We start from the raw sequence: 13568 nt of genomic DNA, 5'->3' as shown, positions 1-13568 counted from the left end.
CTCTGTATGTTGTGCCGCCCAGGGTAAGCTCCATAATAATCCCGTCATTGGATGCTCTCTAGCCGCTTTGGGGTTTATCGGCCAAGAAGTGTATGAAACTGGAGCCTTCTTTCGGGAGTGCTTGTTTTGGACCCTACAGGGTCATCCTGAGCCTCTAAGCGATGATAATGCACCGAGATTAAGTTTTTGGAAAGGGCAGAATCAATTTGATTTTTTATAAATCACGTAAGGCGCTGAAAAGCCCAAGGGCCAAAAGAAATTAGGAGGAGAAGTCCCACAAGGGGGCCCAAGAGGGAGAGTAAGAGTTGATAGCCAGGGAGATGTGGAGAACCAATTTTGATACCAAGATTCTTGTTTTTCCCTTTCTCTTTTTCGCTTTTCTAGGCTAGCTGTAATTTTTTCTAAGCTATCCTTAACAAGTCCTGTTCTATCTACATATACGCAGCATTTTTCCTTTAAAGCCGCGCATAAGCCTCCTTGCTGTAGAAAAAATAAGTCTAATCCTCGTCGACTTTGGAGGACAACTTCTGCCAGAGAGCTCAAAGATTCTGTTAAATGCTCCATTCCCCTTTTTAAATCTTCCAAATCCTGACTTATGGCTGCATTTAGGGCATGAAGCTGTTGGGTATTTTCTTTAGAAACAACTATAGAGGCTATCCCTGTGCCTGTACCAACAGCTCCGAGCCCCAATAGCACAGACAAGGTAAGGGCAGTAATAGGTTCTCTTTTATTTCTGAGATGAGGGGCTGATCTTTCTTCCCAAAAATTTAAAAGCTCGTTTGGTGAATAGATGGAGAAATTTGGGAGTAACTGTACTATTACACAGTAATCTCTATTCTTTCTAAAATCTTCTATAGCTATAAGACGAGTAAGTCCTTCAGAGCAGGCAAAATACGTATCGTTAGGGGCTAACAAATATCCTGTTGTACAGGAGTTTATAATAAGGGTATCATTACAAATATATATAAGCTCAGCTGGAGGAATCATATGTGGACCCAATATGCAGGATCCAATACCAACAACCTCTGTGAGGGTCAGCTGTAATCCTTGGATTAGTTCCTGGGGTGGCTGTGCAAGAATTATAGGGTTGCCAAAAAGAGCTCTTCCTTCATAAAAAGGAGGACTAGCAGAAAAACACAGCCAACATTCCAAGTCATTGGTGTCATTATTTTTCTTTTTAGCTGTTAAAAGAGTGGAGGCAGATGCATTAAGAATGCTCCACAGTAATTCAGCTGAAGACTTAGGGCCAGGGGGTATGGTAGGCTGAAAAATTGTGCTAAAATCTATAGAATGCGTAGCGGTATTTAAGGCACTGTTTTTAGAAGATAAGGGGTTCAATGGGCTTGATGGGCGATGAAGCTGAGTGTTAGGACCTATAGATGCCTTATATTGGGTGGGGATTTCTTTAAGTAATTTGATTTTAAAGGTGAGTCCAGGGTCCTGGCATCCCCAAGTCATACCATCGCATGTCCTCAGCCTCATTCCCCATTCTGGTGCTTTTTCCCATGAGGTGAACCTTTTTCCTGAATCTGTAAATCTGATAAGAAGCGGGATGCACCACTCACTGGCACAACGTGTCCTTTCTGGGGTTTGTGTAGTACTTTTGCAATATTTTCTGTAAATATTGTGGGAGATATAGTCTCCGTACTGTTATGAGGTCCCAGGACGAGGTTGGCTTCCAATAGGCATCCCCAGTGGTTTCACATTTCCAATTATAACAAAAATAAGAATCTCGAAAACCACATCGGTATTGTAGGGATCTATCCCTATGAACATCTCCTGGGCAAACATATAATCCAGTGGAAGCTTCTGCCAAAGCCGTACTAAGATAATATGAATTACATATGGCTGTTCGCCCTTTGTAATCTGGATTAGGTCCATCTACAGGTCTCTTTTGGGGCATAAATTTATCAGGTGTTCCCCAGGAGGGATCAGCGCCTAAGGCTAGGGCGCATAAATCAACAAATAAATCAGGCCAAGGGATGGTGGCGCTTAGGGAGCAGGTAGCATTGGCTATATCCCCTGCTTGATTAATAATAACCCATGTATAGTTATATATTTGATAGGGAGTTTTTTGTTTTGTAGTTCCGACGTCTTCGATTACCAGGATCAGCATCACTGTCAATAGCATCATGCCGAGTGATGACGGGGAAGGCCTCATCATCATGGTTGTCGACCTGTAAAAGAAAAATATTTTTGTTCTCAGGCGCCACCCTGGAATTAATTATATGACTTTATTGTTTATTATATGGTTTTATTAATCTTTCAGGCAACCATCTAGCTCCCCCTTCTTTAGAATTATAAATGGAAGCTGATCCTTTTCCCCAGATAATGACTGGGTCAGGGCCGTTCCATATTCCCGTCAGTGGGTCTTTCCATAGGGCCTGGGCGTAGTCTGTTTGTGTGGTGGGATGCCAAAGGCGTTCTGGGGCAGATTTGCCATTAGCGTCAAGGGATAAAAAGTTTAAAACAAAGAGAGCATGTAATAGCAAAGTCTTATAGTTTCCTTTAGGGGAATATAATGTTCATTGTGAGGCAAGTTTAATGAGGGTGTTTTTTAAAGTCTGATGCGCCCTTTCCACTATTCCTTGTCCTTGGGAGTTGTAGGGGATTCCAGTAATATGTTTTATGCTCATTTGGGAGCAAAATTGTTTGAACTTTTGACTGGTGTATCCAGGCCCATTGTCCGCCTTTATAGCTTGGGGTTGTCCCATGACAGAAAAAACATATAGGAGATGGTTTATAACATCTTTTGTGGCCTCCCCTAAATGAGCAGAGGCACAAATAAATCCACTAAAGGTATCAATGGTAACATGTACATATTTTAAACTTCCAAAGGAGGGGACATGAGTAACATCCATTTGCCAAAGTTGTCCAGGTATGAGCCCTCTGGGGTTTACACCTACATGGGGTTCAGGGAGCAGGGTTAGGCAATTTCTGCAGTTTTTAACAATTTGCCTTGCCTGTTCTCTAGTAATTTTAAATTTTAAGCGCAGGGTATGAGCATTAAGGTGGTGAACAGCATAGGCCTCTTGTGCAAGGGTCACCGGATTAACTGTTTGAGATAAGGTAACTATTTGGGTTGCCAAATCAGCTAATTCATTGCCCGGGTTAGTGGCCCAGGTAGGCCAGAATGAGCACGAATATGTCCTACAAAGAAGGGGTACGAACGTTGTCTATTAAGTTTTTGCAATTCAAAAAATAATTGAAAAGTAGGTGTAGTAGGCTGAATAATCGGAACCATTTCTAAAACTTGTAAAGCTCTGACAACATAATGGCTATCCGAAAACAGATTAAAAGAGTGGGTCTTTAATAACCGAAAAACACAAAGTGCAGCAAATACTTCTACTAACTGAGCAGATTTAAAGGAAGTATTTACAAGGTGGGGAACATTATCGATAACATATGAAGCTTTTCCATTTTTCGAAACATCAATAAAGATGTTCAAAGTATTGGGATGGGCTTTATCAAGGTATTTTTTAGAAAAACGAAAGGAGTAATATTAAGGAATTGAATAAGTCTGTCGCTGGGCATGTGAGTATCAAAGCTACCCTGGAACCCAGTGCATAGAACAGCCCAATCATCTTGTATTTGTTGTAACCAATTAATTTGCTCCTTAGAGTAAGGGGTGATTATGATATCAGGATCTTTTCCAAAATACCTGACTGAAATTTTTAATCCTATAAAGATAAGTTGAGATATTAAAAGGGGGTAGGAGGGTAATACTTTAAATTGAGAGGCAGAAGCATGTACCCAAAATAGGGGCACTGCTCTCTGCCATAGTAAACCAGTGGGGGTGAATTCGGTGGCAAATATAATTAAATAAAGAGGCAAACTGGGGTCAAAATAGCCTATATTTTGTTGGATAATAGCTGCTTCTAATTTTATTAAGGCCATTTCAGCCTCTGGAGTAATTTTTCTTGGGGATGTGGGATCAGAATTTCCCTGCAAAATATTAAACAAGGGTTTTAATTCTCCTGTTGTTAATTTAAGATAAGGGCGTAGCCAATTAATGTCCCCTAGAAGTTTTTGAAAATCATTTAGGCAAACTAATTTATCCCTTTTAATTTTAATTTTTGCGAATAAATTAAGTTGGGTTCTAATTGAAATCCTAAAAATAAAAAGGGATAGCAGGTTTGAGTTTTTTCTGGGGATATAAAAAAATCCTCCATCTTGTAAAGTAATAATTATTTTTTGAGTCACTTGATGCGCCTCCGTTTCTTCTTTGGCGGCAATTAATAGATCATCCATGTAATGTATAATATATATATATGAGGGTACTGAACACGAATTGGGTCCATGGATTGAGCCACAAATTTTTGACAAAGAATGGGAGAATTAGCCATACCCTGTGGCAACACTCGCCATTGAAAGCGGGGATTAGGGCCCTTATGGTTTATCACGGGTATGGAAAAGGCAAATCTTTTACAATCTCCAGGATCGAGGGGAATGGAGAAAAAACAGTCTTTTATATCTATTACAATTTTAAAATATCCTTTAGGGATAGCTGTGGGAGAGGGCAGTCCAGGTTGTAGGGCTCCCATGGGTGCCATGGTTTTATTAATTTCCCTTAGATCCTGCAGTAACCTCCAACTCCCATTTTTCTTTTTTATAACAAATATGGGAGTATTCCAGGGAGACGTAGAAGGTTCAAGATGTCCCTGCTCTAATTGTTCCTGCACCAACTCAAGAGCAGCCTGAACCTTTTCTTGAGGCATGGACCACTGGTCTATCCAAACCGGATTGTCAGATTTCCAAGTTATTTTATCGGCTTGGAGCGCAGGGGGAGCAGTGGTCTTTAGGAAAAAAGGTCGGTCCCAAGACCTTTTCTATCCCATTTAGGGGTGGGTATAATTGGGTGACTAATTCCTTGCTCATGCTTTCCCAGCCCTTTTCCTGGCAAATATCCAGACTTGAGCCTCATGTTAGTCACAGTCTCATTAGGACTGAACATGATAACTCCCATTTGGGTCATTATATCTCTCCCCCATAGATTTACAGGGAGTCCATCCACCACAAAAGGTTTAACTGTCCCAATGTTTCCCTCTGGGTCTGTACATGTTAATATTTTAGAACTCTGGAGTGTATTTTGAGTCTGCCCAATACCCTTTAAATGGGTAGCGGTGGGTTCCAGAGGCCAAGAGATAGGCCAATGTTGTTTTGCAATGACAGTAGCATCGGCCCCTGTATCTAAAAGACCCAGGAATTGTTTTCCTTCCAAAAAAGTTTTAAAGTTGGTCGAGATTCTGTCAATTGATGTACCCAAAATATATCTGTTGATCCTGGGGTAGAATTGCCACGCTGGGGATGCTTATGTGGGAACTGTCCTGTTACGGGCAGAGGGAGGGCTTGTGCAATGCGTTGGCCTGCCGATATGGCAAGAGGGCCTTGAGAGGCATGAACTAAAATTTTTAATTCACCTGAATAATCGGTGTCAACCACCGAGGGAATGACAGAGAGTCCTTGCAGTGAGCTTGAAGCTCGGCCTATAATAAGAAAAAACATTCCTGGCGAGGGAGGCCCAAACCTTCCAGTGTTTATAAAAACTGTTCCTTCCTCTGGAGTTATAATCCTGGTGGTGGAGGAACAGAGGTCAAGTCCTGCGCTGCCTGCAGTGGCTCGGAACAAGTCTGAGTCAGCGATATTTGCATCAGAGGCAGATTTTGGGCGGGAAGGGTCATTGGTTGTCGCGGTGGGTAGCCCGTTTCCCAAGACCGCAGACAAAGGCTGGCCATTTATATCGGTTTTGGACCGGCACTCTCTAGCCCAGTGACGGCCTCTTTTGCATTTAGGACAAAGGCCAGGGGGAAGGGGGAGGGGAATCGTCCCAGGAACGTTTGGGTTGTTTAATAGTTTCAGGGCATTCTCTAGCAAAATGTCCAATTTGTCCACATTTAAAACAGATTTTAGGGCTAGATATTTGTCCTAGTTTTCCTGAAGGTGGAGTCTGGTTTTGGAGTATGGCTCCAATGGCAAAATTAATAGATTTAGACATTTTATGTTCAAAGGAATCCACATCATTGCAAATTTTAATCATACCATTTAAATCTAGGGTCTTTGTTTTGTCTCTTAAAGCAGCTTTGCAGGCTGCATTAGCATTTTCTATGGCCAACTGTCTAACTATAATATCATCTGTATCTACCTAACCTAATATTCTTTCGCCTGCTTCCAAAAGTCTGGCAACAAATTGAGAATATGGTTCATTATTGCCTTGTACTACCCTGGAAAGAGAGGTAGTAACCGCTCCTGCAGCGGGCACGGCTCTCCAGGCGGCCAGGGCAGCCTGAGCAGTCTCGGTTAATATTTCTGCAGGGAGTTTTTGTTGTTTTTCCTCCGAGGCAAATTTGCCCCTCCCTGAAATTTTATCAGAAGACCATGAAGCCATTTGTGTATGTTTTTTTTATTGGTAATGGTTTGATTTTCTGCCTTATCTATAAATTCAGCTTTCCAGGTTAGATATTGACTCCTGGTTAAAACAGATTGTACAATCTTGTGCCACTCATGAGGCAATAAATGTCCCTCACCCCCGAGGCCCTCCAGTACTGTTAAAGTAAAAGGGGCGTTAATTCCATAATTCGTAACAGCCGAATGTAGTTCTTTAATTTGTTTAAACATTAATTTCCTATATGTAATTTGAGAATCTCTCCTTGCCTCCTCCTGATCACCCCCTTCCTCCTCGGAGGCAGAGGAATCTAGGTTTTGCCCCTCCTCCTGCCTTCTGGTGGTGTCCACCTCCTCCTCTCCCGCTTCTCCCTCCTCCCCCTCTTGTTCCCGAGGTTGAGTGTTAGAGCGAGTAATTACGGGGAAGGAGAGGGAAACAGTTTGCGCCCCGGATCTGAGTCTACTATTGCGGCTCTTTGAGGCTGAGGGTGTTTTAGCGGGCTTGTTACCCGAGGCATGGGGGGTAGTCATGGCTTCCCCAACAAGATCCATTTGTAAATCATGAATTTGCAAAGTGAGGTCCCTTAACTATCTTTTTAAATGAAGCACGTTTTTTAATTCTGACACTTGTTTCAAGAGAGAGTCTTTGGATTTAAGGAGACCTTGCACCTCCGGAGGAACAGAAAATGATCTCACCAATTCCTGTGGTGGGGCTGATGGGAGAGAGGTGTCTGGACAGGGGGGAGGGGTGGGCCAGTGAAGGGCCCTTATCTCTGGAGTCTGTCTAGCTGCAGAAACTTGGGGAAGAGGAAAAGGGCCATATCTTTCTTCCTCATAATGAGCTGCCTCCTCCTCTAGCTCCACCTCAGAGGGGGGGTTGAGCCTGCCATTATCAGGAGAAGTCTTAGGAATAATAGGATAAATATTTTTATAAGGTTTTAGTGACATATTTTTCTTTTTAGTATTGTTCTTCATGCTGTCTTCTAAAGGGGGTTGGACTTGTTCCTCTTTTTCGGGGATTAAAGGTGGCGCCAAGCGGCGTCCTGAGGGCACAGGCTCATCAATCACAGAGGGAGTGCGCGAGCCAGGCCGAAGGCCAGTGACCAGAGGTTTTTCATTATCACTTTCCCTTTTGCGAGACGGGCAACGTGACTCCGTTAGGTAATCCTCTGTTAAAGCTAGTAAGCGAGCACTGTCACCTCCCTCCTCTGCTTCCTTTAAAATATCTCTAATAACCCCATAGAAGCTAAAGAAGGCCTCGGGGATTTCCTCTCCCTGACGGAGTAAATCATTGATATTTTTTCCTACCTTATTCCAGGTAAGGGGATGGATGTCTGGTCCGTGCAAGACCAACCACGGACACTTTTCTCCAACAAAACAAAAGAATTTTACCAAATCTTTCTTTTTAACTCTTATTCCTCTCTCCCTAAGTGATCCTTTCATTTCTTTTATAAATAAAACCTCTTTTGATAACGCTTTCCCCTTGGTTGATGGGACGGCAGAACTTACCTCAAGAATCTCCCACGGTGCACGAGCGATGCGGTGTGGGAGACTCTACCTTAATATAATCAGGGTCCCCTGCTCTCCACGCCATCCGGTAGGTCACCGTGCTTCGAGCCCCACGTTGGGCGCCACTTCCCCCGTCCCGCGGGTTCAGCTATTCATGAGGCCGAGGAGGCACCTCCTAAAAGAAGAAAACCAATGGGGGAAAGAGAGGAAGGAGACCAGGCGCATAAAGAAAGACAGAGACAATCTGAGTTGCGTCAAGGTCTCATTTATTAAAAGTAAAGCAGGGTTTATATACCCTGAGTGTAAGGAAGGGAGTATAGAGGGGGGGGATGGAGAGTTTTTGTGATAACAAGAACGGGAAATCTCAAGGTTAGGGGTGGGTCAGGCTGTTCTTTTGGCCATTGTGCTAACCCAAGCAACAACCTGCGGTTATTCCGAGAAATATTTTGTGCAGATGACTCAACCAGATGCGATTTGCTCAAGGCTAGAGGGTCTTTCCTTTGTTCCGTTTAACTCCTTGGTCTCTGACAGTTGGGTAAATGCCAAGTAGTGGAATTGCTGGGTCATAGGGGAGTTCTATGTTTAGCCTTTTGAGGCACTGCCAACACTGCTTTCCATAGTAGTTGAACATAGTACATTAAGGACAACAATCATTCATTATGTGGCTTTTGTTTCAATATCCTTGAGGTCCTTTCAATTAGCTTCACATTATATGGCCTTATATATGGCCTTTTGCTCTATTGCAAATCTCTGCTAGTAGAGCCCAAGGTTTCTACTGATTATGACGAATGAGGGAAACCACTGAGCCTATGTTCCTTTGAGTCTGGCTTACTTCACTTAATATGATTTGTTCTAAGTCTTTCCATTTCCTAACAAATGGGAAGATGTCATTCTTTCTGACAGCAGCATAGAATTCCATTGTGTACAAATACCACAACTTGTTGATCCACTCATCAACTGAGGGATATCTGGGTTGGTTCCATATCTTTGCTATGGTGAATAGTGCTGCAATGAACATTGTTGTGCTAGTGGGTTTAGTATGCCCTTGTTTCTGGATTGTTGGGTAAATGCCAAGTAGTGGAATTGCTGGGTCATAGGGGAGTTCTATGTTTAGCCTTTTGAGGCACTGCCACACTGCTTTCCATAGTGGTTGAACGAGTTTGCACTCCCACCAACAGTGTAGTAGTGATCCCTCCTGGCCACATCCCCTCCAGCATCTGTTGTCATTCCTTTTCCTGATCCTGGCCATTCTAACTGGAGTGAGGTGGAATCTTACAGATGTTTTGATTTGCATTTCTTTTATGACCAGAGATGTGGAGCATTTCTTCATGTGTCTATGGGCCAGTTTTGGTTCTTCTTCAGAGAAGACTCTCTTTAAGTCTTTGGCCCATTTTTTAATGGGATGGGTGTTACTTTGGAGGTTAGTTTTGCAGTGATTCAATTTTTTGAGTTGTTGATATATTTTAGATATGAGGCCTTTGTCCGTTGTTTGGTTGGTGAAGATCTTCTCCCACTCTGTAGGCTTCCTGATTAGTTTACTAGCTATATCCGTTGCCATACAAAAGCTCTGCAGTTTAATGCAGTCCCACTTATCCAGCCTTTCTATGATTTGTTGTGATTCTTGGTCCTTATTAAGAAAGTTTCTACCTGTTCCAAGGAGGCCTAGTGTATCTCCTAATCCTTCCTGTAAACTTTTCAGTGTGTCAGCTTTTACCTCCAGGTCTTTGATCCATTTGGAGTTAATTCTAGTGCAAGGTGACAAAGAAGGATCCAACTTTAGTTTTCTGCAGGTGCTTAACCAGTTCTGCCAGCACAACTTGTTGAAGAGGCTATCTTTCTTCCATTCTAGTTTTTGGCTCCTTTGTCAAAGATTAGGTGGCCATAGGTCTGTGGTTTAATATCTGAGTCCGCAGTTCTAATCCATTGGACTTCAGGCCTGTTCTTTTGCCCGAACCAAGCTGTTTTGAGAATTATAGCTCTGTAATACAGTCTAAAGTTTGGAATTGAAATTCCTCCAGCGCTGTTCTTTCTGCTAAGAAGTGTTTTTGCTATACGGGGTCTTTTATTATTCCATATGAAATTTTGAATTGCCTCTCTGTTTCTTTAAAGAATGACATTGGGATGTTGATGGGTATTGCATTGAATTTGTAGATAGCCCTTGGCAAGATTGTCATTTTCACAATGTTGATTCTTCCAATCCAGGAGCATGGGAGGTTTTTCCATTTCCTTAGTTCTGCTTTAATTTCCTTTTTTAGGGTTTTAAAGTTTTCATCTAAATGGTCCTTTACATTCTTAGTTAAGCTAATTCCTAGGTACTTCATTATCTTTGAGGCTATTGTGAAAGGAGTTTCTTTCCTGATTATTGCCTTGTTCCTCTCACTGTTGGTGTAAAGGGGGGCAGTTGATTTGTGAGGGTTGATTTTATGGCCTGTTACCATTCCAAAGCTTTGAATCAGCTCAAGGAGCTTGGCAGTAGAGTCTATAGGATTCTTTAAATACAGAATCATGTCATCTGCAAAGAGGGATAGTTTTATTTCCTCTTTCCCTACTTCGATCCCCTTTATGCTTGCTTCTTGCCTTATTGCACTGCCTCGGAATTCTAGTACTATGTTAAAAAGGAGTGGAGAGAGTGGGCATCCTTGTCTCGTTGCTGATTTTAGAGGGAATGGCTTTAGATTTTTACCATTAAGTATAATACTGGCAGTGGGTTTCTCATACACAGCCTTTATTACATTGAGAAATGTTCCATGGATTCCTAGTTTCTCCACATCTTTTAACATAAAGGGGTTTTGGATCTTGTCAAATGCCTTTTCCGCATCTATTGAGACAATCATGTGATTTTTGTCCTTGTTCCTGTTGATGTGTTGAATTATATTAATTGATTTGTGTATGTTGAACCAGCTTTGCCTCCCTGTGTTGAATCTAGTTTGATCATAGTGTAGAACTTTTTTGATGAGTTGTTGTAGACGGTTGGCCAGTATTTTGTTGAGAAGTTTTGCATCGATGATCATCAAAGAAATGAGTCTATAGTTCTCTTTCTTTGATTAATCTCTGTCTGGTTTGGGCATGAGGGATATACTGGCTTCACAGAATGAGTTTGGTAAAGAACCTTCATTTTCAATTTCGTTGAAGAGCTTGAGGAGTATTGGTGTGAGCTCTGCTTTGAAGACCTTATAGAATTCAGCTGTGAATCCATCTGGCCTTGGGCTCTTTTTAAGTGGAAGTTGTCTAATTTCCATTTCTATTTCAGAGCTTGAAATAGGCCTGTTGAGTTGTGCCGGGGCCAACCGGCAGCAAACCAGGGTTCGCAGATTGGGGTTCCTGAAATAGGGGACAAGGACTAGGAAGAAAAAGAAGAGAGACAGACAAACCGGGTCCGGGATGTCCGCAGTCCAGGCAAAGACTGCCGAGACTGCCTCGTTTATTTTCCACTCCCCCTTCTTCCCTACTCCTGACCCAGGGAACCTCCAGGTGTTACATTCATATGGTAATTCTCAGGTCATTTACATAGAATAGGGCCAGAAAGCAATAAGACAATAAAGACATCGTCTGATGCAAGTCAATGTACAGTTTGATTCCACTCTGGCTCCCAACATGTCCCCCGTTTTTTATTTTAAAAGAAACACAAGTGCAATTTTTACTCTTTTCTATACCCCTAATTTATCCTGTCACATTTTCCAAAAATGACTTTGGTCCCTTGGTCCAACGGGGATTTGATGGGCAGAGATTCAACTTCCGTGACTTCTTCAAGCTGACTCAGGGGCGCCGTCTCCGCGCTTGACCAGGGACCTTAAGAAGCCCAGCCTGTGTTATCAAGGGGTTGCAAGGATTAGGCACCAGGAACAACAATGTACTCCAAACTAGAGATCATACTTGACATTCAACAACTGCACAAACCATCCTTGGCCACATCAGCGCAGCCTACCTAGCACCAATTTGCAAAGGCTTTTTCTTGATTGTCTGGGGAACTAAATTTCTGCAACCTTAACAATGCTTCAGTTGTCAGATCTAAATAGATTAATAGATACACAAGCCTCAGGTCCACAAACTTTTCCTGAATTTGTGGCTGGTGTCAAAAATAAAAAATAAAAATTTTACTCAATTAGGACTTTAAACTACCCGCTATCACAGAAGATTGACAAGTTCCTGCCCAGTTATGAAAGGCACGGGCATTAGTAAGGCATGCTTACAAACTATTCTATGACCTCCCGGCTCTGATTAATTTGATTGGCCAAGCACAAGTGACTAAGATCTGACACCATCTCTGCCATCCAAGCAGAGGCTTTCGTGTCCCAGTAGTGTCTCTCCACACAGGGATAAACATGCCATTGGCATTTCACTTTGTTGGTTGCTGTACTTGAACTCGGGGCCTGGGTACTGTCTCTCAGCTCTCCAGCTCAAGGCTAGCACCCTACCACTATGAGTCCCGAGCTTGGTGCTTGAGTGCTTCCCCCCAGCTTTTCAGCTCAGAGCTAGCACTCTGCCACTTCAAGCTCCAAAACAACTCTGTCCTAGCATCCTGCTGGCAGATTAGACACCATAGTCTCACAGGGACTTTGCTTTGCCCGGGCAGGCTCAAAGCTGTGGCTTTCAGATCAATGAGTCTTACAAAAGGCCACGTTACTCCCAATTAAAGCAACAAGGTGGTCAACACAGAAATAGTCTCTAAGCATGAGCTTACCTAGAACCTGGTAAAAGCCAAAGTTACATCTGAATAAGGATTGCTGTCCTTCTCCATGGGCTAGCTGGAAGTTGCTATAAGGTAACTTACAAGAGCAAGCTGAAATAGCAAATAAGCAATTACTTTGGTAGTCCTAATTTTCCTTTTTTCTCTTTCTTTAAACATTTAAGACAACTTCACTTTCAAATATTGTTTAGAAACCCATTTCCAATGTTCTTAATAACTTTTACTGATACTGGCTTAAACAATTAACACCTTAGCCTTTATTTGCAATTGAAAAACCTTTAAGGGCACAAAGAACTCCTTCTGCCTTCAGGCCCCCTAAGGCTCAAGGCACTCCTCTTGCCTTTTAGAAAAAAGGGCTCTTTTGCACTTTAGATTACTGTCTAGAACTCCAACAACAGTTTAAACTCAAATAACAGTTTTTCCCTAATTCAAGAACTATAGACATCAGTGCACCAAAAGTCTAAGTCTGGACTTAGTTTCCTCTCCTTTTTTAAAATACACCCAATAGCATGGAGATAAACCTTTAAACATTCCTTTAAAATACTAATCACATTATCCACATTTTACCATCAGATTTCTAGTGTCAGTTTGCAAGAAAGGACAGGCAAAATTTCTGACATTAATGAACAATTTTACATTTAAATCTTTAATACATATTTCCAAACTTTAACTTAAAGTAATAAATCCCAAATTCCCTAACACCTCTGTGCTGAACAGGATACAATGTTTACAATGTAAACAGCTGTATGTATTGCAATACCAGATTTTTTAAAATGCAGATTTCAGGATCTTTAGAAAAATACTTTTTACCAGTTTTTCTTTAAAACAATGCAATAATACTTTTAAGACATAGGAAACATTCAAGCATAATAATTTTCTTGAAGTTTAGACTTAGATTTACCCAATTGCCTTTGTTTCAAATGAGCTCAACCATTGTTTTATACAGCATGCTGACAATTTAACCTTGAACATGTTCACTCACTCATTCACA

Source organism: Megascapheus bottae, unplaced genomic scaffold, assembly GCF_031878675.1.
Source record: "Megascapheus bottae isolate mThoBot1 unplaced genomic scaffold, mThoBot2.hap1 HAP1_SCAFFOLD_48, whole genome shotgun sequence".
In the NCBI taxonomy this organism is placed as follows: Eukaryota; Metazoa; Chordata; class Mammalia; order Rodentia; family Geomyidae; genus Megascapheus; species Megascapheus bottae.
Note: the sequence above shows the minus strand (reverse complement) of the source record.